The 25,053-nt window shown below is 41.6% G+C and overlaps 1 protein-coding gene and 1 long non-coding RNA gene across 5 annotated transcripts in view; both read left to right on the forward strand.

Moving 5' to 3' along the window:
* The window catches only part of GALNTL6 (polypeptide N-acetylgalactosaminyltransferase like 6), an 803,528-nt gene that overhangs the window by 593,151 nt on the left and 185,324 nt on the right, over window positions 1-25,053 (forward strand). The window lies entirely within an intron of this gene.
* Window positions 713-15,498, forward strand: LOC116660760. Its single transcript, XR_004316373.1, has 3 exons — window positions 713-722; window positions 8,572-8,573; window positions 15,105-15,498. It is a non-coding gene; the product is annotated as an uncharacterized LOC116660760 (long non-coding RNA).

Raw genomic sequence — 25,053 nt, forward strand, 5'->3', positions numbered from 1 at the left:
ATAAATTGACTACACTTCAATAAAAAAGAATAAACTAAGAGAAATAATTTATAAAGGACAAAGCACTTAAAATTACATAAACTGAATCACTTTGAATTACAAAGTTGGAAACACACACACACACAAATAACTAATAAAACATAAAAAGAGAAAACAGTGACTAATATTAACTGCTGGTGAGGATGGAGAGAGATTGGATTACTCCTGTATCGCTGGCAGGAATGAGAAACAGTACAGCCCCTCTGAAAAATAACCTGGCATTTCTTACAAAACTAAACATGCACTTACCACACAATCCAGCAACTGTACTTCTGGTGGTTTGTCCCAGAGACATGAAAACTTCCATTCACACAAAAACCTGTTCAGTGAATGTTCCTAAGAGCTTTACTCATAACAGCCAAAGTCTGGAAAGAACCCGAACGTCCATCCTTCTCACCATCAGTGTGCCTGCTCGCCCATCACACCACTCCCTGATTCACACCCTTCGGAGGGAGGGGACAGCTCAGGGGCAGAGCATGTGCTTAGCATGCACGAGGTCCTGGGTTCCATCCCCAGTACCTCCCTTAAACTAAATAAACGTAGAAACCTAGTTATCACCCTCCCCAACAAAAACCCCTTCAGTAGCATCCTGGGATCTACCAGATACAGTCTAAAATGTTTAACTGGCATTTGCCCTTTCCAGAAAAATCTCTAGCCTGCTTTGTCAGTCTCTTCTTCCGAGCGTTCTACGCCTCAGTCGCACTGACCTCCTTTTAATCCCCGACACGTGTGATCCACCTTCCACCTTCTCCACCTTTCCTCCTGCTGCTCTGTTCACTGGAAATGATCTCACTCTTCAACTCCACATCCCCTAACCCCACCCATTTTCTTCACTGACTATTAACATGGTTCTTACTCTGTGACTTCTCGTTCATTCTAGGTTGAAGTTCATTCATTTTTGTTCAAAGAGAACACTATTAAGGTCTGATACTTCCTCGTCAGTGTTGCAGTTACCTGTACATGGGCACCCCCCACCGCCCACCGACTACATTTTTAGCTCCTATTGCGTTTAAGATACTGTCCTGAACCTAGTGAGCAGTCCCACAACTGAGTTCTCAAAAGTTCCAGGTGTACAGGTGAAAATGCGGTGGAAAAGTGCCGTAGAGAGGCAGATGGGGAGAGATGCGGAAGGGCAGGAATGGAGACAAAAAATTCATCAAGATTCGTGTAGGTGCCGTTCTTAAAAATCCAGATAATGAAATCCCAAAGCAAGTCATTCAGTAAACCTTGTGCTTTCATTTAAAATCTAATTGTTGACACTGGCTCACATGTTTTTCATGGATATTTCTACTCCGTTATAAATGTCTTCATTGCTAAAATTATAGCCTAAGTCAACACAACATTCAGAGCAAATCCATGGAAAATTTAGTCCCATTTCATTTAGGACCAGTTTCTTTATCCATTTCTCTGTTTACTCATGCTCGTAGTAACATCTAATACGGTGGTCTCCAAAGGCACAAAGAAAAGACTAAGTTGGAATTAATGACCAGAGTAACCAGAATAAAACCCCGAGTCTGTAACTCTTTGCTGTGTCGTACGGAACGTGTGACTATCCTGAAGAAAGACTGGGACATCTTTCTTCTCATCCGCTTCCTCCCTGTTCTAAAAACCAATTCTTTCCTCAGCTTCTCATCCACCCATCTTCCCCCTGCCACTGCTGCCATGTCTAAAAATGCTAGTTTTTTTTTTTTTGAGCTTCTAATTAAATAAATTTCATCCTTTCCATAACTTAGCTGCACACCTTTGTATAAACCTGGACGGCTGCGTTAGAGGACGGGGGTGGGGGAGTGGGGTTTGGAGGGGCTGCAGGCAGCCTGGGGAGTCTGTTTCTGCTCCCGTTTTCTCCATCCCTTGTCTCCAGGCTAGTCCCAGGTGCAGGGGTCAACAGGTACTCTGCCCTCCGAGGCTCAGATGCTCCTCGCCATCTGGCAGAGTCAGATGGTCAACACAGCACCGTCCTTGCTCAGGTTTCCCCACAGAGATGAGTCATCTAACTCCAAGTCCAAGCGGGAAACGTGACTGAGACTCAAAATAATTACACCACCCTGTGTCAGACAGAATCATGCAGGGATTAGGCTCCTGTGAGCAGATCAATCCTCCTCATGCAGGGAATCCAGGGGGGCGGGGGAGGCCATCACGCCCGTTCCTCAGGTACCCCCACCGCACCCACCAGCCCTCCAGCCTCCGCAGCGTGCCGGCTGCCTTCTCTCAGGGAGGATGGGTGAGCCAGCAGGGTGCCATCCTCCAGGCTTGCTCCCACCTCCAGCTTGGTCCTGCAGCATCAGATCTCCTGAGCAGGACCGCAGGTCCCACCCCACACCGACAAAATCAGAGCCTTCATTTTACCTCGGTCCCCAGGGGACTGACGCATGAAGGCAGCCTGGAGTGTGGACGTGACTCTCTGACCCGCTCCGGGCTTCTGCTCCATGATACTCTGTTCTCCAGGGGAGTCTATTCATTGCACAGATGCTATTCTGGCAACACGTTCATCAGATGCAAAGGCAAGAATGCAAGTTACCTCCATGAGTGTTTTTAAACAGTGTGCACAAGCAACTTTCTATAGAGGAAACCTGCACAACCTAGAGGTTAACACTATGTTTATTTCCTTTTTCACTTTAGTAAAACCTTGCACACCGAGGTACTGAGTGACGGAACTGTACCCATTCCTAAATACAGAAACAGGACACATTGTTCTGTGCTGTCCTTCAAGTCTCTATGCCCCTCTTGGAAGGAATGTTTCCTTCAAAAGCAAAAGTCTCAATCCTATGCGCATTTTCAGTGCACTTTAAATCATCTCCATTGCGTTGGCTTCTGGGCCTCTCCCGTCTGTGCTCAGGGTAATGTTACTTATGTTTGTTTCCAGTTCAGTCTCACACACGTAGTAAAGACATCACAATGTAACAGTTCCACACAAGAACTTCACCTTCCTGCTCTGCGGTACAGCCAACACCACAAGCCTCGCCTTGCAGATACGGGGCCGAGGCTCTGAGAAGGCAGGTGCTCCATCTAGGGTGATGAAGCTGGTGAATGAATGACAGAGCGTGTACTTCAAGCCAGTTTCCTTGACTCTGATGCAATGTATAAATGTAATTTTCTTTTCCTGTCAAATTAGACTCTGCTAAAACAGCTTTGTTTATTTTTGTTGATTTTAGTTTAGTTTTGTTTTGTTTGGAGGGGGTTGGGGTTTTTCTTTTCAGTTTTATTGAGAAATCGCTGACAGCCATCGCTGTATAAGTTTAAGGTGCACAGCGTGATGGTCTGATTTACATCTGTTGTGAAATGATTACTATAGTAGGTTCAGGTAACATCCATCATCTTATGTGGACATAATAAAAAGAAAAGAAAAAAGCTTTCTCTTTGTGATGAGAACTATTAGGATTTACTCTCTTAACATCCGTCTTGTACTGTACCGTGCAGCCGAGTCAAGGATGGTCACGGTTAGGGTCGTGCACCACATCGCTAGGGCTTATCTCATAACTGAAGCAGAAACTCCTTTTAGCAGATCTATATTTCACCGAATTTCTTCTTTTAGTCTACAAAAAGGAACATGGCACACACACACACACACACACACACACACACACACCCCTCTGGAGACCCTGAACCTCACGCCTACCGCGTGTTTTGAGAAGCAGGTGCTCTGGGAGGTACCAGGAGTGGGTGGTTCCAGACAGGAGCCAGTGAGCGGAGAGTCAGCCTTGTTAGTAACTCCTGCAAGCCACTGCACTTCTCCTTTCATGATCCCTGCAAATGTCTGCGTTTTAATGCTGAGATAATTTTCGGGGAAAATAGTTTTCAGCACTTGGCAGATCGCTGAGAGCGGCAGTTCTCATTTCTCCTCCGGGCTGGCTAAAAAGCCCCGAGGAAAACACAAAAGCCTGCGGCAGCGTTGGGGTCATAAATATTCAGGTCCTGGCTGCTTCTTTAAAGGCAGAAAATGTGAGTTTTTACAGCTATAAATAAGCTCTAAGTTTACTCGGATAAACTAGATACATGATGTGCTCTAACTATCCTTCCTGAAGTCCTTCTGATACTTGGTACTGCGAGTGGATGGTGTAACCTGAATCCTGTCTCCTAGAGATTTTTCTCTTTTTACTCACCTGGTTTTAAGAATTACTTACAAAATTTCACAATTTGATTAAAAATTAATATGGCAGCTGTGGTCCATGAAAGGGGAAAGGCCCCATAAATAATGCAAACAGAGAACTATCTAAGGCATGGCTAATAAATTGAGATTCGTGGTAAATTATTAACAACTGGAGAGCACATGTGATTGTTACTTTTCCCAAGTCTGCAGTGTTTCCGATTGTGTGGATTTGGCAATAGGTTCCTTTCTGTAGTCCACAGTGAGAAACCACAAACTGGGAGTACACTGGGGATGTTAAGAAAGAATTGATTTTTGACATTTACCATCATCTGGTGGGAAAAAATGGCTCTTAGAATTTCTTATTAGAATTCTGACTTAGGATGAATGATGTACTGAGCTTTTCGTGGTGACACGCACCGCACGAAGCTCTCTAAGTGCAGGATTAATGTCATGATGACCTGGAGAGGGAGGTCTCCCCCACCCTCCCTGACTGGTGCCGCTGACGGGAAGGACGGCCCTCAGAACAAAGAACCTGGGATGGAACGTTACAGCGTCCCCTCCCCCTGATTTTCTTAGAGGAAATCAACACCACTTGGATAGTTTCTGGAAGCCTTCACCTTCTGGAAGACCCAGAAATTTCCCTTTTGTAAATATTTTGCCCATAATGTTTAGGGGGAGATTCTGTCTAACTCTTCAGCAGCTGTGTCATGACAAATGCAGACACACTTCTGTGGACATCACCTCACACCCGCAGGATGGCTCTTACCGAAAAGACAACAGGTAACAGGTCCTGGTGAGGGTGTGTAGGAAAGGCAGCCTTCCTGCACTGCTGCGGGCAGGGTGTAAAATGGTGCGGCCACCAAGGAAAACAGTATGGAGGGTCCTCAAAAAATTAAAAATACAACTACCATACAATCCAGCAATTCTACTCCTAGGAATATATGCGAAGAACATGAAAACAGCCACGGGCTGGGGCCAGGATGCGGTTATAGCTGAGCTGGTGTGTGTGGTTCACACTTACTACTAATCGTTCTCATTCATATGCAAAAGGTAGACCGTGCAACATCACAGAAAGAGAATCAGGCACAGAGATAAAATGCGTTTCTAGTCTTTGAATTGCTCTTTGCAAGCAAACTTGAACGAGCCATTTTCCCTGCTCCACGTCCATAAAACGGAAAGTAAAGTCTTACCTCAGCTAATTCAGAGGGTGGTTGTGTGACTTAAATTTGCTTGCATCTGTGAAAAATTGTAAAGGTCAAAATACTTTCTTCTTACGGTATTTTAATTTTTTTCAAGTATTTCACATCTCTTACTCTTAGTTAATCACAACTTTGTGGCAGAAGGGTTGGAGATTAGTGTTGCCATGTCCCCTACTGCCAGTAAGAGGCCAGATCCTCTAATTCCCAGTACCCTTCCCACCAGGTATGTGCCCACTGGTCGCACAGCCATTCACTCAACTGCAGATGGCCCCTGTCCTGTCTCTTTAATCTTCACCATCTTCATCACACCAGATATTTCTTAGTATCCTAGAAAGGAGACCAAAGACTATGAAACCATCCCAAGAAATGTACAATATGCAGCTTCAAGCTCACAACATTTTTTTGCAATGTTTTTAATATTAAAGAAATCTAGATGATTATTTATCTACATGACACATCCTTCAGCTAAAGCTCATGCTTTTTTTTAAAAAAAAGCAAACCCAGCGTACAACGTATACAAAGATTCTAAGGTATCCCTGTTTAAGAAAACATACTACAAATTGTCTTCAAAGGTGTAAAGTAGATCTGTGAATAATTTTAAGAGAGTTTGGACCTAAGAATGCATGGTGACAAAATATTAGAAACTAAAGTGACAATATTTTTTTTTTTTTTTTGGTAAGAGAGGAAAATTTAGAAATAAGATGGTAAAAATATCAATCTTTCAGGAAAAAAAGTAACAAGAATATTCAATTAAATGGAATGAATTCAGCTCATTTTTAAGGAAGACCATCAAATAATTTAAAAATTAGCTCATGATGAAATTCTAATGTAACCTCCCTGTGGATTTGTCTCAGTGACCCTATAAATTTAATCTCAAATACTGTCCCCTCTAAAAAATAAATCTGAATCTGATACTCAAGATGATGACCTTCTATATCCTTCAAGTTTCAATTTATTTAAGTAACATTTTAATCCCTTCTACGTTGAAGACACCATGCTAGGCCCAGAGGGGAATGTATAAATTAAAAAAAAAAAAAAGAAGCTATTTCTACATCAAGACAATCCATTATTTAATGGTCAGTTTAAATGTGCAGAATAAATATGCCACGAGTATCTATTCACAGGGTGGTCATAAGAGTTATGAGGACCCAGAGAGTAAAGCCACTTCCAGGTGCAGACAAGGGGGAAGGTGCCCCTGGCGGAGATCCCAGGACGATGTTCGACTCTCAAGTACCTCCTGAGGCAGGAAAGGGAGCAAACACACTTTGGGGAACTTTTCCCAGTTACAGACAGAAAAGGGACTCTCACGTCTCCCTCAGCTAGCCTGAAAATGCGATTAACCAGACCGTAACACTCCCCCACCCCTCCTGGTTTACAATGTCTGCTGGAATATTCTTTAAGTAAATGAGTGAATCATTGACATTTATAATAATAATTATTTATAGAGGAGGGAGGGCCTGGCACAGTCCCTGGTGTGTGTCAGGACCCTGAGAGATGGACCCTAGAGAGAGCGTTGTGGAAACACAAAGCCGGAGAAGAGACTGGACGGCGGCCACGCTCAGTAATTAGCCTGCAGCACAAAAGCAGTCAACAGGAAGGACTAAACGTTTTGCTCGAGTGAAGGGTGGAAAACATGTAGACGCTGGGTAATCAGTGAGCCTTGATGGAGTCAGGAAGGTTTCCGAGGAGGAGGACAAGGTAACACCCTCACTCCCATCTCAGCAGACGCGTCTGACGGAGGACCTCGGTCGCACACATGTACCACAACTGCAGAGGCGCCCGGAATGTCGTGGGGTCTCTTCCATGCTCTGCAATCCAGAACCCAGGTGGGAGGAGAGCTGGCGTGGATGTGGAGCAAGACAACCGAAATCATCAGGTCCACTCAATTTGACAACGTTTAAAAATCAAAAGCTGTCAATCTTCAGATAAAGACTGAAATCTCTATCAATTATCAAAAATACAGACATAACACAGGGTGAATGGAAAGCTTTTATCCAAAATCCACGATTGAATGATTTAACTTCTTTCTGAAAATGCTTCTATTTTCGCAAATATAAATAGCATGTGTTTATTGCCAATTACTCGGAATATACAGAAATGTACACGGAAGAGGGGAAAATCATGTACTTTGATCTCCAATAATTCCTGTTAATATCCTATCTCTTTATAAGACTTTGTCTGCATATCTTAATGCATATTCCACAAGTTGGTATTATGCATTTTCAATTTTTATATCAAATATTTTTCAGTTGTTGGATATCTGGATGATTTCCAGATTTCTGCAATTATAACTAAGTCTGCAATTAAATATGTTATTGAATATTTTGCTACATTCTGGAGTATTTTGCTAGACAGACGGAACTACTGGTCAAAAGAGGGGATCATTTTAAAGTCTTTTCATACACATTAACAAATTACCTTCCAGAGATTTTATACCAATTTATCCTCATATCAGAATTGTATCCATTTTAGAGTACTTTTGCTGCAATCAGATATTCTTATTTTTTTAATTATTTTCAACTGAACATTAAGCAGTACAACAGAAACTGACACAACATTGTAAACTGACTATACTTCAATAAAAATATTTAAAAATTTTTTAATTAAAAATTATTCTCCGATATTATGTGTAAAATCGTAAGACAGTGTTTAAATTTGAATTCTTGTTGTTATAAGTAAAACTGAACTATATTTTTATTGAAGGTAGTTGATTTACAATATTGTGTTAGTGTCAGGTGTACAGCAAAGTGATTCAGTTATGTGTATATACACACTTTTTCATATTCTTTTTCATTATAGGCTATTACAAGGTATTGAATATAGCTTCCTGTGCTGTGCAGTAGGACCTTGTTGTTTATCTGTTTTATACACCGTAGTGTGTATCTGTTAATCCCAAACTCCTAATTTATCCCTTCCCCCTAACTTTCCCCTTTGGTAACCACAGTTTGTTTTCTATGTCTGTGAGTCTGTTTCTGTTTTGTAAATAAGTTCATGTGCATTTATTTTGGGGTCTACATATAAGTGATATCATATGATACTTTTCTTTCTCTGACTTATTTCTGTGAGTATGATAATCTCTGGGTCCATCCATGTTGCTGCAAATGGCATGATTTCACTCTTCTGTCATCACTGGCGCTGTCCTGATGAAGGACACCATCATTCACTTCATCTGGACCAATACATTCCCCTGCTGGCGGGTCTGACTCTCCTGTTGTCCCCTCAGTGTATCCGCCACCTTCTGGAGAGTGGTCCTTTTAAAGCACAAGTCAGATGTCTCCCTGCTGACTCCTGGAGCAAATATCAACCCTGCCTTGTCGGGGAGGCCCACAGCTCTGGCTGCTCCCCAGCTCTCCAGCCCTGCCATGCCCTCCCTCTGCATCGGGGCTCCCAGCCGTGAGGAGATGCTCGAGTCCTCCGGGCGCTTCTCCAGACAGCTCAGCCCTGCGTCCAAAGGCTCAGCGGAGCCACTGGAAAACTGAACTCCTGTACCGAACACTGGAGACTGGGCTTCATTTTATCGTGTGGGAAGCCTGGGAAAGCCCCTATTTTAAAGCGGATCCCACTGTGCGCTAGGCTGCTTTTCTCTTGGACTTGAATGACAACCCCTCTGCGACTGTGGAAGGAGCCGCTTTTTACGTCGCTGTAGTGCGCTGACTTCCCCACCTGAGCAAGTCATCACGGCAGGGACGTCCCTTCTGTGCTTCGCTATTTAAAATAACGGCGACACAGACAGAGCGATTGACAGTCGCTCTTTGTAACAAAACTGGCCCGTGTACCGAGGGCTCGGCGGGGACCGGTGCCTGCAGGCAGAAGAGGCAAGTCTGCGCGCCGCTGCGCCGCTTCCCCGAGAGACCCCTCGGGGCCCCGCGGGAGCGAGTGGAAGCCAGCGACCTGCGGGCACAGCCGGGGAGTCGCAGGTCTGCAAGCGGGGCGAGAGCAACTCAAGGGATATAAGGACACCTCCCCAGCGCTGAGAAGACGTGGCTGGAAGCTCCCTCCCGGAGGGAGAAACCCGCCAAACCTCACGAAAGGCCCCCCGCTGCCATCAGCTGATGGAGGCACGTGCTCCTTTCTACTCTAAACATGTTATAGTATTTCCACCGCCAGAGATTAAACAAAGCCAAGTGGGTTGATTGTTCGGGAATGGTTTCCACTCTTTTGAAACTAAACTAAGATACAGTGAATATTACTCACTCTCTCTTTGATGATTCCGGAGTGTCCCGTGTTCATAATTGTGACTACCAGTTACTGCTGAAATCACTGTGGCGTCATGGGAAGAACGCTAAGTAGCCGAGCTTGGTCCTTCATTCGCTGGGTCGTCTTGGGCAGCCCCTGCCTGTGATGCATCACCTGGGAATAAAGATAATTCTCTGCTCCTCGTGAATTTTTGCAAAGATTAGATCCTGGTGTATAGAATGCTCATCATGGTTCCTAAGACACAGATGAGACCTTTCAAATGCCAGTCCCCTTCCCCACCCCCCCCCATAATGTAGATGTGGAAAAAGTGAGGTCAAAGGCTTAAAAATTCAGAGCACGAGATGAAAGAAGGATGTAATCATTAACGTTACTGAGCCAAAACCCACCAAGAAAGACAAGGAAACAGGGACAGAAACAGACGGAGGGTGTCCTTTGAGTGACCGGCTCATTCATTCATCCACATTCATCACCATCTTACAGGTTTTAAGATTTCTCTCTCGAGGTGAATGGCTTCCTGACCAAGATGCTTTGTTCCCCTGATGCTGTTCTGTTTGTCATAATACCTTAAATTACTGCAATCTTCCTATTGCAGATCTTGAGATCAACTGGAAAGGAAAAGCACTTTTAGTTGTGGCACAAACACGTCCACAAGTACCCACAGGTGCGCCCCTCGCAGGTCACTGTGAGCTCTGCTTTCGTAGATTCCTCTTTGTCACACTGGTAGTTTTATCTCCCAGGGATTCAGCTCCATTTTATTTCATTTTTCATATTTGATAGAGTATGTTTTCTTTCTAATTTGTTTTTATTATCAATATTTTTTTCTCTTCCAGGAGCTGTAATCTTGCACAGTCTTCCCAAGTCACTAAATTTCGTAAAGGCTTCCTTCCTGGGCGCCTGCCCTCCTCTGCCACCTGTGGTGCATTAGTCATTCGTTGTCCCCGGGTCAGTGACGTATGTCACTCGATTGATACCAAGGAAACTCTTTGCCTAACTTTCCTAATTATACCTCTGAATTTCCAACTGCCTAACGCTTCCCCAGTCACTAATTAGGGTGTCTTCCTATTTCCCATAGCACGGGACGGGGAAGGCTGCTGGGCTTTGAATTTTTCTCTTTACAAATCACTCTCAACAATGAACTAGTCATCCTTAATTCTTTCTGTCCTTCATGTCGAACCTTAAAAAAAAAAGTTTTCTTTTTCATGTTGCATATAATTTTAAATGTTTAAATTAATTTTTTTTTATTTGCCTAAAAGGGATAGAGGCTTTGTCTACCTTGTAGGCATTCTCAGGCATTCTCTTTGGAGTTTTGTTTTTTGTGTTTTGGTTTCCCCTGACTGCTTTCTACACGACAGATTCAGAGAGAAAAGCTCTCCTTCTGCAAATGCATTTTCATTTTCTTGAAAAAGACAAATGAGAGGTAATACTTACCGATAATTATTCCCATAGTAACGAGAAAAGATGAACTCATCTTATACAACTGAATATTATATATTCAATAATTGAAACTTTCACTTGCTTCCTCTGGACTACACAATTTAAAAGGAAATTTATATCCAATCAGCTTAATGTACAAAACAATGATTCTTCAAAAATATTTATGTCAGGACACTAAATCATCCAAAGACTTTTTTGGCTAAGTGATTACCAAAGAAATTGATTTTCCAAATGCCTTTTTTGAGAGCAAACTGTATGAATAACGTAATTAAAAATAATACAGCCCCCTCCTCAGAATTTCTGAGGACTCCACCCATGATACATATTCATTTAGACCAGTTTCACTTCATGTATTTTTTTAAATTTTATAAACACTTGTATATTAAATATTTAAAAAACATTAAAAAAAAAAACAAAAAGAATTGTTGTTCACAAACTCCTTCTCATTACACCCTTAAAATGACTAAGGAGCCCAAAGAGCTTCTGTTTATGTAACAGCTATCAAACTTACCAAACTAAACATTGTAAATGAGCATTTAAAAGCAGAAAAACACAGTCACAACCCATTCACCATTTGTACGACAGTGTCATCACCCGCCATCCAGCCTTCAGAAGTCACTAGCGCAGACCAGTGAGAGAATGAGGGAAAACACTGACGTGTCGGTAAGAGGAACACAGACCTGACTTCACAGACCCCCGACTACCTGTCAGAACCACTGGATTAGAAGAACTGCTGTGTTTCCATGAGGCATGAGTTTCATTTTGTTTTGTTTTGTTTTAACTGACATATAGTCAGTTTACAATGTTGTGTTAATTTATGGTGTACAGCACAGTGATTCAGTTTTCATATTCTTTTCCATTGTAGGCCATGACAAGATATTATATCTAGTTCCCTGTGCTGTACGGCAGGACTTTGCTGTTTATCTATTTTATAAATAGTAGTTAGTATCTGCTAATCCTGAACTCCCAATTTATCCCTTCCTACATCCTTCCCCCCTGGTAATCGTAAGTTTTTTTTTATGTCTGTGAGTCTATTTCTGTTTTGTAAATAAGTTCATTTGTGTCATTTTTTTTAGATTCCACATATAAGTGATATCATATGATACTTGTCTTTCTCTGTCTGACTTACTTCACTTGGTGTGATGATCTCCAGATCCAACCATGTTGCTGCAAATGGCAATCTTTCATTCTTTTTTATGGCTGAGTAGTATTCCATTGTATAAATATACCACATCTTCTTTATCCAGTCATATGTTGATGGACATTTAGGTTGTTTCCATGTCTTGGCTATTGTAAATAGTGCTTCTATGAAAATTGGGGTGCATGTATCTTTTAGAACTGGAGTTTTTGGCTTTTCCAGATATAGGCCCAGGAGTGGGATTGCTGGATCATATGGTAACTCTATTTTTAATTTTTTAAGGAATCTCCATATTGCTTTCCATAGTGGCTGCACCGAATTACATTCCCACGAACAGTGTAGGAGGATTCCCTTGTCTCCACATCCTCTCTAGCATTTATTATTTGTAGACTTTTTGATGAGTGGCCATTCCGACTAGTGTGAGTTGACACCGCATTGCAGTTTTGCTTCACAAATCATGAGTTTTTGATTATGCTCTGCAGCATTCTGTTTCACCTTCCTTTAAAAATACTCTCTGACAACAAGGATATATTGGACAGCATAGAGAATTACAGCCATTATCTTGTAATAACTTTTTGTGGAGCATAATCTGAAAAATACTGAATCACTATGCGGTAAACCTGAAACTAATGCAATATTGTAAATCAACTATACTTCAATTAAAAAATAAATAAAAAATAAAAATAAATAAACAAGTAAGTAAAAATATTCTCTGAATACCTCTTAAATAAATAAACAATAAGCGAGCCATCTAGCATCTCTTTCATTTTTAGAAGGGGATAATTACAAGGAATGAGATGGCCACAGAAGGCACAGTCAGCAGAAGGAACTGCAAGTTGGATGTGAAAACTCAAGATCAGAATCTAGGTCTCACTCACCTGACCCACGTCCTGCAGCCACACCCAAGTCTAACCCCTGCATAAAACCAACGCAGTGTTAAATCAGACGGATCTCAGGAAGTAGGGGCGCTGACCTCTAAGTGAAACAGAGTGCTAAATAAAGAGCACGCGTTTCACTGGAGAGCAGCTGAATATGTTAACTCAAGGTAAGACAGTTTAAGTGTATAATGGAAGCTTAAGTAATGAAGATAAAAGTTAAAAAAAAATCGAAGTCACTACTCAAAACACCAGGGGGTAACTGGAAGAAAGGAGAGGCTAGGGGGACAGAGAGATGAGGAACAGAAAGGGCCCCTGGATGACCGGCGTTGTTAAACTGCGACACCAGTATCTGTGTGTCTACGCAGAGAAGTAACATGGCCAGGAATGGACAGCAGTACTTGTAAGACGACTAGGAGAAAGCACGGAAAGGCATAAATACACTACGTCATTCAAACAGGCTTAACATTTAGACACGTGACAGGATCCACGTGGTGCGGCCTTAGTGCGTTTCCTGGGTGACAGACATGACTCAGAGAGCAACCATCAAGCAAGTTTATTCCGTTGACCCCTGGTCTCACTGCGTGTTCAGTGACCTCGTTCTTCCTGGAGGGGAGCCCCCCCATAACAGTGTGGTCACTGGAAAGCAAGGAGAAGTGCGAGTCTCAGCAAGCTGCGAGTCGTGGCTGGGGTCTGCGGGGGCCTGCTGCCGGGGGGACCCCGACAAGTAGAAAGTGGGACTTGGCCTCTTCTTCTCCTTCTCTGTACCTGGGAAGCCCCCCACCCCCGGCATGAGAACAGAGATGTCTGACTCCTCTGGGTGGTCTGGACAGATTGGCGTGGAGTCGGTGGTCCACGTCTCTCTGGTGTTCAGAGTCGCCTCTCTCTCTCAACACTACACTGAGCTCCTGGCTGACCTCCCGGGGCTGGCGACCTCCCGCCTGCACGCCCATGGCCTGCGCCACGTGTCACTCCTCCAGCTCCCTCTGGGTCTCCCTACAGCCGCTGAGCATTAGAGGGTCACCGGCAGCTTCCGTCCGCTGAGGTCCCATCTCCCCCAGGTCGGTCTCTTGCACAGGACCCAAGACCTCCAGCTGTGGGCACTGTCTCCCCATGGCCACCTCCCTTCCCTTCCCTGGATGAACTCTGAGTTCTCCATTATTTGCCAAAACGCCACCCTATTCTCTGCTTCCATGGGGAAGATTGGCCCAGCCAACCCTCAAGCTTGGGAATTCTCAGAGGAGACTCGGACAGCAGCTCACCGCGTCACCCAAACTGTGTGTGTCCGGGGAGAGGAGGAGGGGAGAGGGCAGAGCCGGGAAACAGGCGGGACAGAACCGACCGCTGCTGAGAGCCGCCCAGCCAGCCGGGCCACACAGGCCCAGTTAGTGACAGTTCAGGGGTCCACGGGCAGAGCCCTTCAGAATCCATACGCAGGCCTTCTGAAATTGCTGGTTTGAAACTGTGTCAGGAAAGAAGCCCAACAGCTGGGCAGGGGGCGGGGAGCGGAGCAGGAAGGCTGTCCAGCGTCAGTGAGACTCTGCAGGGACTGCTATCCTAACACGTTAAGATAAAGAGTTTTCACGTCATGCATCTTAACGTGATAAAAATCTAATTCTAATATAAAATGTATCAAAAAAAAAAAGGACCCAAACACTTAGGTGTACTATTGATAGTTCTGATTCTCCATTATATTCCTTTTTTCACCACAACTAAAACTGACAACAGCAAGTCTGACGTTTGTCCCCAGAAAGGGGGGAAATTCACCAAATCCTCTATAGCAGGTCAGTAAAATTCATTTAAAAACTTCTGGTTTCAGACTTGTATAGAATGTCTAACTACTTCAAGCAAAAAAAAAGAAAATTATGGGTCCACTATTTGAAGCCAAATATTTTATTTCAGTTTATTTTATTTCTCGGCTCTGCTGTGATTTAGACTGGCTGCTTTATCAGGCAGAATTCAGAAAGCCTCATGAGGCAGCGTTCTGTACAAGGTGGTAAGAAGGCAACACCAGGGGAGGGGGTGTGCGTCTGTGCGGCAGAGCCAGCGTCGCGATGTTTCTGCGACGCTCGTCTCTGTGCTTCTGTTAGAACAAGCGAGGCCAGCAGAAAGGATACGGCTTCTGCAAGCGGCAGGCAGAGCCACCGAGCTAAGGATGAAAGGAAAGGAGGCGTGTGAGACATTCTGAGAAGCGCCAGGTCCTCACGGGCGCAAGCAAGCGGTACCACTGTGTGGTCACCGCTGTCGCTGCTGCCATTTACAAATAACTGGAAGAAAGCAAAGGCGTGTCTTCTGTATTCGGAGAACGGTGGCTCAGACACGTATTTTTCCAGCATTTCAGAACACAATTAACTTAAAAAGGCATTTTTAATGAACAGCTCTGTTTAAATACAACGTTTAACTCATCTGCTACTTCTCTAACAGCAAAGATAACTAAATGGTCCTGTCCGGGGCTGTGAGAGCCATTCTCACTGACTAATCAGGCCCTGCTCCCCGTGTCAGGCCGTGAACACCTCTGTAGAAAAAATGTGAGGAACGCCATTTGACTTTGTGAATGACTCTAAACAAACTTAGAAAATCCTACGATACTCCACAAAGTGATGGCTCAATGACAAACCGAGGTAGTAAATCCCAAGTGGTCCCTGGTACCTAGTACTGTATCCAGGGACTGGCATTCAGGTGCTGAATGGTACCAGCAGAGACGTCATGTGGAAATTAATAAATATGCTAAGCCAGTTCCTCCTAAATGGGACCAGACCCCCAGCCCCCCACCCCCAGCTTATAGGACACCGGCCGTCTTCAGAGACATTTTTGTTTTGTTTTGTTTTCTTCCCTTTTTTTTTTATTGAAGTGTAGTTATGTACAATGTTTCAAGTATGATTCAGAATGATTCAGTTATGCATATGCGTGTATGCTTTTTCAGAATATTTTCCATTATAGGTTATTACAAGATACTGAAAACAGTTCCCTGTGCTATACTAGGTCCTCATTGTTTATCTATTTTATATATAGTAGTGTGTGTCTGTTAATCCCAAACTCCTAGTTTATCCTTCTCTTTCCCCTTTGGTGACCATAAGTTTGTTTTCTATGTCTGTGAGTCTATTTCTATTTTGTAAGTAAGTTTATTTGCATCAAGTTTTTAGAAGTCACATATGAGTGATTTCATATGATATTTATCTTTCTCTGACTTACTTCTCTTATTATGATAATCTCTATGCCAATCCATGTTGCTGCAAATGGCATTATTTCATTCTTTTTACAGCTGACTAGTATTCCATTGTATAAATATACCACATCTTCTTTATCCAGTCATCTGTCAATGAACATTTAGTTGCTTCCATGTCTCTCGGCCACTGTAAATAGTGCTGCTATGAGCACAGGGGTGCATGTGTCTTTCGGAACTGGAGTTTTTGGCTTTTCCAGATATAGGCCCAGGAGTGGGATTGCTGGATCATATGGGAACTCTATTTTTAGTTTTGTAAGGAACTTCCATACTGTTCTCCATAGTGGCTGCACCCATTTACATTCCCACCAACAGTGTAGGAGGGTTCCCTTGTCTCCACATCCTCTCCAGCATTTATTTTTTGTAGACTTTTTGATGACGGCCATTCTGATTAGTGTGAGCTGATACCTCATTTAGTTTTGATTTGCATTTCTCTAATAATTAGCGATGTTGAGCATATTTTCATGTGCCTGTTGGCCATCTGAATGTCTTCTCTGGAGAAAGGTCTATTTCTCCAGCCCATTTTTTGGTTGAGTTTTTCTTTAGTACACTGAGCTGTATAAGCTTTTTTTATATTTTGGAAATTAATCCCTTGTTGGTGCATCATTTACCAATATTTTCTCCCATTCTGTAGGTTGTCCTTTTGTTTTATTTATGGTTTCCTTTGCTGCACAAAAAGCTTTCAAATTTTAGTAGGTCCCATTTGTTTATTTTTGCTTTTATTTCCATTACTGTAGGAGACAGACCAAAAAAATCTTGCTGTGATTCATGTCAAAGAGTGTTCTGCGTATGTTTTCCTCCAGTTTTATAGTATCAGGTCTTACATTTAGGTCTTTAATCCATTTTGAGTTGGTCTTGGTTTATGGTGTTAGAGAATGCTCTAAGTTTATTCTTCTCCATGTAGCTGTCCAGTTTCTTACAGCACCACTTATTGAAGAGACTGTCTTTTCTCCCTTGTATATCTTTTCCTCTTTTGTCATAAATTCATTTGACCATAAGTGTGTGAGTTTACTTCTGGACTTTCTATCCAGTTCCACTGATCTATGTGTCTGTTTTTGTACCAGTACGATACTGTTTTGATGACCGTAGCTTTGTAGTTTAGTCTGAAGTCAGGGAGCATGATTCTTCCAGCTCCATTCTTCTTTCTCAAGATTGTTTTGGCTATTCAGGCTCTTTTGTGTTTCCACACAATTTTTAAAATGTTTTGTTCTAGTTGTGTGAAAAATGCCTTTGGTAATTTGATAGCAATCACACTGAATGCATAGATTGCTTTGGGTAGTATGGTCATTTTAGCAATACTGATTCTTCAAGTCCAAGAACATGGTATTACCTTTCTATCTCTTTGTGTCATCTTCCGTTTCTGTCATCAGTGTCTTATAGTTTTTGGAGTGCAGGTCTTGTGGAGATGTTTCTGATTGTCACAGCTAACTGGGGGAGGTACTGGTGGTAGCTAGTGAGTAGAGGGCTAAGAATACTAGTAACAACCCTACCCACACTGTACACAAGACAGCCCACACTGCAAGGCATCTTGGACTAGTCCAAGATGCCAGTAGTGCCTGGGCTGAGGAACTGGCTTTAGGCCAATGCCACTCAAAGTCTGGCTCATGGACCAGCTGCTGGTCCTCCAAAACCAGGCCCATGACAAGATAAGGAGCTTGCACCACTGATGTCACAGAGCAGTTCAAATGACATTTTTGACACTAAGACACTAAGACTTTCTCGATGAAGGAAACAATGTATCGAATCACATTCTGACATAAGCTCCTTAGCTCCTGGAAGACTGGCACTTTGAGTAGTATTTTTTCCAGCCACAAGTTCCCAACAGCCCCTCTTGGTGACCTTTGCTCACTCTCATAAGCTGGCCCATGATTTTTTATGGATAATTAGTTTCCTGGACCCATGACCTGGCCCCTCAGAAGTCTTCCCTACACTTAACTTTCTTTTCTGTACCACATCGAGGAACATGGATTTCAAATTGACTTAGACTTACCAAACCAGAGGTTACATTTTGCTATGCCTACTTCTCTTTCAAATAATTTTTTATTTGTATGACCTTTGACATTTTGCCATGGTTTTTGCATTTTGCAAGTGTATATATTTTAATCAGTCTCACTATAGAAAAGGGAACTTAAGAAAATTAAGTGTACTATCTTTTAAGTCTTTCATAATTATTTCATAAATGTCCTGAATAGGATTAATGCTTTGAGTTCATTTAATTTTTCATATGCTGTTTATCTTCATATATTAAAATTCATCTAATAAATATCTGCTGATAAAAGTGATTACAAAATCATAGTTTTAAGTAGACACCAAATGCTATGTTTTGTGGATGCTGCCATATATTAATACCTTTAATAATTAAATCCTTGGGTCTTAGCACAAATGATATCCTACCAGCATTAAACATTAATGACCCATTATGTGAAAATATATCACTAAGCTACATGAAATTCAGTGCTGTTTAATTTTTAGTAGCCAAAATAAACCTTATCCCAAACACTTTATAATTTTAAGCCATTTTCTGAAATAGTCCAATAACACTAACGTCAGATTTATACCAGTGTGAGGCACTTAAATATTCATGGCAACAGGAGGAAAGTGCTATTTACTACACCTGACTCGAATTTGATCCTCATTAAATTGGATCAAAGGCCGTTTCCTAGTAAATGAACATCAGGTGTTCAATATGTCAAGCCAATCCATATACGCTACAGCATATACTGGGCAAAATGAATCCTAGAGAGTTGCAGAGGATCAGTAAAGATGCCAGATGAGCATCAACTGATGGGTTGTTAGGTGGGAAATAAAAAGGAATGCTTATTGTAGAGTTTATACACCTATGAAAGTCCCAGCTGAATGAAATACAATATACCAGACCACTAAGGCAATAGTCAGCACCACCACCACCGCGTAACATGCACGGACGCAACACACAGACGCTGGAATCGAATATATGAAGCCTTGGAGAGTAAAAGGTTTCCTAACTCTAAGGCCATAAAGCTATTTTCTCACTAAATGAGATCCTGCTGACTTGGAAAATTAATACATTTTCCAAAAACTCACAAAAGACCCCCAAGAATATACCTACAAGCAAAAAAGCCCTTGGAGATACCCTTGCCCTAAAAGACAAAGAAATAACAGCAGAGTCTCCTCTAGAGGCTGGGTGCGTCTCTCTGTCTACGTGTACATGTTCCTCCATTTCTGTTCCAAAGATTGATTTGCTGGTTCATAGCAAGAAATGAATGTCACCAGTCTCTTGGCTGTGACAGCCTGTAAGTACATACAGCCACAGTTCCAAGATTACAAATGTAAGCAACATTGCTGGAGTGGAATCCTAAGAATGTTTACATCCACAAAATGAAAACTCACGTTTTATATGCATCTATTCAAATTTTGGTTGGGAAGAAAGATCACAGCCTATTAGCAACTGAGTAACTGCAGCTCTAATTTGCAGATATTTACAGAGAATCTACTTCTCCATCATGATGACTCACAATTTAACGAAAAGTGAAGTTGGTATTTTATTTCTGCTAAGTAAACATTTACTAGTTTATATATTGTTATACCATAATTGTAAAAATGAAAAAGAACTACCAAAAATAAGCCTTAAATTTTAAAACACTCGTCTGCAAATATGGGAAAACAGTCACCTATCAAAGGACTCCCATATACATTTTTGAAGTCGACGAGTCAGGTTTGCTGAGTGATACCTACTGATGCATCAGAATCAGAGTCATCAGGGCTTAAGAATCTGATGAGCATTTCGAGAAACACCATCTTTTACTGCTGCTGCAGATTCTAAGTTTTAGGAATTAGAGACTCTTCTTTAAAAGATGGATTTCTACACAATTAAGGCAATCACATATGTAAAGTGTTTCAAAATTAGCAACTCAGTGAAAGCACTCTCTAATTTATATGAAGTTTAAATTGGAACACCCTAACGGACAAATGGCCAGAATTTGCTCCTTTGAAAGGCATCAAAAGGAGATACCCTTGTGGGCTAATTTTTGTGTAATTGCTTAATAATATATACATTTAAAGTATGGCGGAGCACAGTTCAGAAAAGAAACCAGCACTCAAATTAGCTCTCTCTGCTTTCATGGAAAAGGAGATGTATTCAAAATGAATCCGGTCTGTCTGTATGCCAGAAACTCAGACCCAAGCACGAATTTACAAAATGCAGACATATTCGCAAAATGTTTTAAAGCCTGGGTTTCAACCTGTGCCTTGTGCTTGATTCAGTTAGGCAACCTAGAACCAATTAGACTATTCCTCTGACCCTCAATGTTCTCAACTGTAAAACGGAGAAAATGACACTTTCATAAGTAGAAAGTAATTAAAACACTATACATAAATGCACGTAGCCCCACATCAGGCACCAATTTAAAAAACAAACTGTATTCTTTCCTTTGAGCTACCAGAACAAACTGTTACGAAGATTTCACAGCCTCTAAGGGGACAACCAGACCAGCATTACAGAAACAGAAACAGACTCGCAGACAATGTAAACAATCTTAGGGTTACCGGGGAAAGTGGGTGGGAAGGGATAAATTTAGAGTTTGAGATTTGCAAATGTTAACCACTATATATAAAAATAGATTTAAAAAAGCAAGTTTCTTCTGTATAGCACAGGGAACTATATTCAATGTCTTGTAATAACCTTTAATGAAAAAGAATATGAAAACAAATATATGTATGTATATGCATGACTGGGACATTGTGCTGTGCACCAGAAACTGACACACTGTAACTGACATAACTTCAATAAAAACATAAAAATTAAAGATAAACAGAATAGAGTAGAATAAATGACATCATTTATATGAGGAAACTAAATAATAATAATAATAATAATAGACACAAATGAACTATTATTTTGATTTCTTGAATATGCGTAAGCACATGTGACTGTCCTTTATGATTAGATTACCACATTCTGTTGATTCTTATTTTGAAGTTAGCTTTATTCCTTTGATAACTATGTAAATTTTAAAAGCTAAAGATCTAATCTGTTTTTAGAAACAATTAGTACATATTTGTAAACAAAAATAAATTAAAAATACATAAATAGAATAGCATTCTTGACTCAGGAAGTGGGCGGGGGGTGGCTTGAGAAGTTTGTCCAGTTCATAGATTCAAGACACACTTTATGTAATTCATGGGTGCTATAAACAAACAGAATTTGTCAAGAGGTTTTTCCCTCTGGAGTACCAGAAGAATATTGAAAATGAAAACTGTCAAGTCACTACAAACAGAAATTTAAATGGCTGATCATATTAATTTCCTATCAGACTGACTGAAGGTGTAGACAGTCATGTAGGATCTGAACGACCAGGCTCAGTGTGTCCCTCCTTTCTGGCAAGGAACCAAAAAAGGACTTCACCTCTCACCACCAGCCAATCTCAACTGGAATATACCTCCACTTACTCCATCCTGTATCGCTAAAGAAGTTATGTGCTTGCTTATTATTATCTATCTTTTTTATTTTAATTTTAATTGTAATAGAATTAGAATTATCTAGTGCTGTATGCTCCAAATGTTGCCCATCACTGCAGAAATAGCAGAAGCAAATACTAAATATTTCTCCCTTGTGTCTCCACATTCAGGCGTCGTGAAAATACACGCAGTAAGAGAGGTGAGTGAAAAGGATGGGGTGATAGTTTGACAAATGGAAGCAGACTTCTAAATCACTATGTGAGTTTAAAATGCTATATGGCACAGATATCACTTAAATTAATCCCTCATCACACCTGAGAAGACTCTGACCCGAGAGCAGCATGGATTTTATTTACCGCACATCTTCCTTTAGCATCTGCTGCACAGTGATAACCCTTAGGAAACCACATACTCGGAAGACGGGGCAGGGGTGGGGGGAGAAGGGTGGAAAAAATGAAAGAAGGGAAGAGAATCTGCAGCAGAGGGAGCAACGTCTCAGCATGAAAACCAGGAAAGAAGAACCAAACTCTCTCAAGCATTAAAATTGGACTTTCTGCAGAAGTAACAGAAATCTTGATACAGGAAAGAAGTTTTTCAAGTTTCAAAAGACATCTGGAAACCATCAGGTGATTTCAGTCTTCAGCTCTTCTTCAGAGTCTCAGAGAAAGACCCTAACCAGATGTCAACAGAGTTGGTAACAGCCACTGTCACAATTCTTGTGTCGGAGCGACCTGGCGGGACAGAATCATTAAGGCTCCACAATTCTTGGGCGCGTTTAGCAATGGGCCTTACCTAATCCTTTGTCAGCCCACATGAATGCTGTGAGTAGATAAACACACTAAATGACCGTCATTATGTTCATCCAAATCGATACTTTATTTGGGTTTTTTAGCTGCAGGTGCACCAAACAGCACTCAGTCTACTTCTCATTAACCCTAATCAGGCACTGCACAGGCAGCTCCGGCGGTGGGATAATGAAGTTGTATTGAGCCTTTCTCCAAGACGACACTGCCAGCATCGTTAGGGCTTCGCTAAACAGGAGAATTTTGTTGCTTAGTAACACAAATATGGTGACGGAGGTGGCAGGAAGCTATTCTTCTTTTTCTGAAATCGTGACTCCCTCATTCGCTTTCAGTCCCGCAAGAACAGAGTCCTGATGAATGGACGTGGCTCCTTTCTGACAAGGCGACCAGCCTGTCTTTCGGATACCCAGCAAGGTGTGAACCAAACCCCATTTGTGTGAGAAATCTTTGTCTTAAATGGATTCAGCCTTCTAATGTTTTCATCAGTCTCCCCACCACAATGGCAAGCAGCACCATCACAGCATCACAGTCCATGTTTATTTGTACAGAAACCCCTCCAAAAGGGAGGAGCATTTCTGAAATGAAACTTGAGTATGACCTGAAGTAAACAGATCTGATAGGGACATATGAGCAACAAATAACAATGGCAAAGTCATCGTGTTACTGAGTCCAAGGTTATTCTGCTCGGCCCAGGACAGGTCAGTCAATGGAGAGAGGAGGTGTTGGAGCAAGGAATAGCAACTTTACTCAGAAAGCCAGCGGGCTGAGAAGATGGGGAACTAGTGTCCCAAAGAAACATCTTGCCTGGGTTTGTATGCTAGTTTTTTTTTTTTTTTTTTTTTTTTTTTTTAGAGAGCAAAGAGGGGGGAGGTGAGGAGGTAAAGTAAATAAGGTACTGAGTTGTTGCAAATATTTCCTGGTTCCCGCCAGTTTCTAGAGAGGATGTGTTAATTTCTTCCTGCAGCCATTCACAGGTGGGGCTGGTCAGGATGTCTCCTGTGAGCTTTACAAGGGAATTTTAGCTTAACACTCAGGCGTGGAAGGCAGGGCTCCCGGAGATGAGCCATTATGCTTACATTAAGCTACAGGCAACGCCCCTTTAGTGATTAATTTGCAGCAAAAGCAACAGAACACAAAGATTAAAGTAAAAGAAACAGATCCAATATGGAGTCAGATTTGTTCTTCCCTATTCCAGTACTTCTCAGAAAAGCATTTATAAAGTGGGACGGAACTTCAGAATTTTTTTTTTAATTTTCAAAAGCAATCCCTCAAATATATCTCTTGATACCACTGAGACACCTCATAATAAAAATCACCTCTCCACTTCATTAAAAAAGCTCAAGTGGGTCTCCTCTCTCTCCTCCCTACTTCCATCCACCCCGTCTCATTCTCACTCTCTCTCTCTCTCTCAGCAGCACGTTGATGTAAAAATTCACGTGTGAATATACACAGGAAAGTGAAAAAAAAAATGTAAGATATCAGGAAACATAAAAAAATATTTTTATTGAAGTATAGTTAATTTACAATATTGTGTTAGTTTCAGTCATACAGCAAAGGGCTTCAGTTGTGTGTGTGTGTATTTATATTTTTTTCAGATTATTTTCTGAAATATTTACCTATTTTCTGAAATAATAACCTATTTTCATTATAGGTTATTACAATATAATGAATATACTTCCCCGTACTACACAGTAAATTCTTATTCCTTATCTGTTCCATCTAGCAGTCTGTATCCATTAATCCCATACACCTAATTTATCCCTCCTCTCCTCCACTTGTCCCTTTGGTAACCATAAGTTAATTTTCCTTCTGTGAGTCTCTTTCTCTTTTGTATATTCATTTGCATTATTTTTTAGATTCTACATATAAGTAATATCATATAATATTTGACTTTCTCTGGCTGACTTACTTCATTTAGTATGATAATCTCTAGGTCCATCTGTGTTGCTGCAAATGGCAATATTTCACTCTTCTAATGGCTGAGTAAATTCCATATATATATACACATATATGTATGTGTGTGTATACACACACACACATACATACCATATCTTCCTAAGCCAACCATCTATTGATGGGCACTTGGGTTATTTCCATGTCTTGGCTGGATTTGCTGGATTGTATGGTAACTCTATTTTTAGTTTTTTGAGAAATCACCATGCTGTTTTCCATAGTGGCTGCACCAGGTTACATTGCCACCAACAGTGTAGGAGGGTTCCCTTTTCTCCACAGCCTCTCCAGCATCTATTATTAGTAGACATTTTGATGATGGCCATTCTGACCAATGTGAGGTGATTAAAAATTTTTTTTACCTATACCAAAACTACAATTGAATTCTAAATCTGGCACGAAAGTACCTGTGAATAGAGTCAGGCATTTTCTCAGTAAAGCTCTGGTTTTGGCCAGATGCCAGGATGAGCAATCATCTGATACACTGAAGAGGTAGACTGGACCAGTTACGGTCATGTGTCACCATGTGGAAGCATTCTGCTCGCTCTCCCATAGGGTGGACGGTGCCCTCCTAATGCCCCATCCAGCCCACTGTGGGTCAAATTCACCTCACCTGACCAAACCAATCACTCTCAGTGCTGGTTAGAAATGACTCTCAAATCTGAAGTCTTC

Source organism: Camelus ferus, chromosome 31, assembly GCF_009834535.1.
Source record: "Camelus ferus isolate YT-003-E chromosome 31, BCGSAC_Cfer_1.0, whole genome shotgun sequence".
NCBI lineage: Eukaryota > Metazoa > Chordata > Mammalia > Artiodactyla > Camelidae > Camelus > Camelus ferus.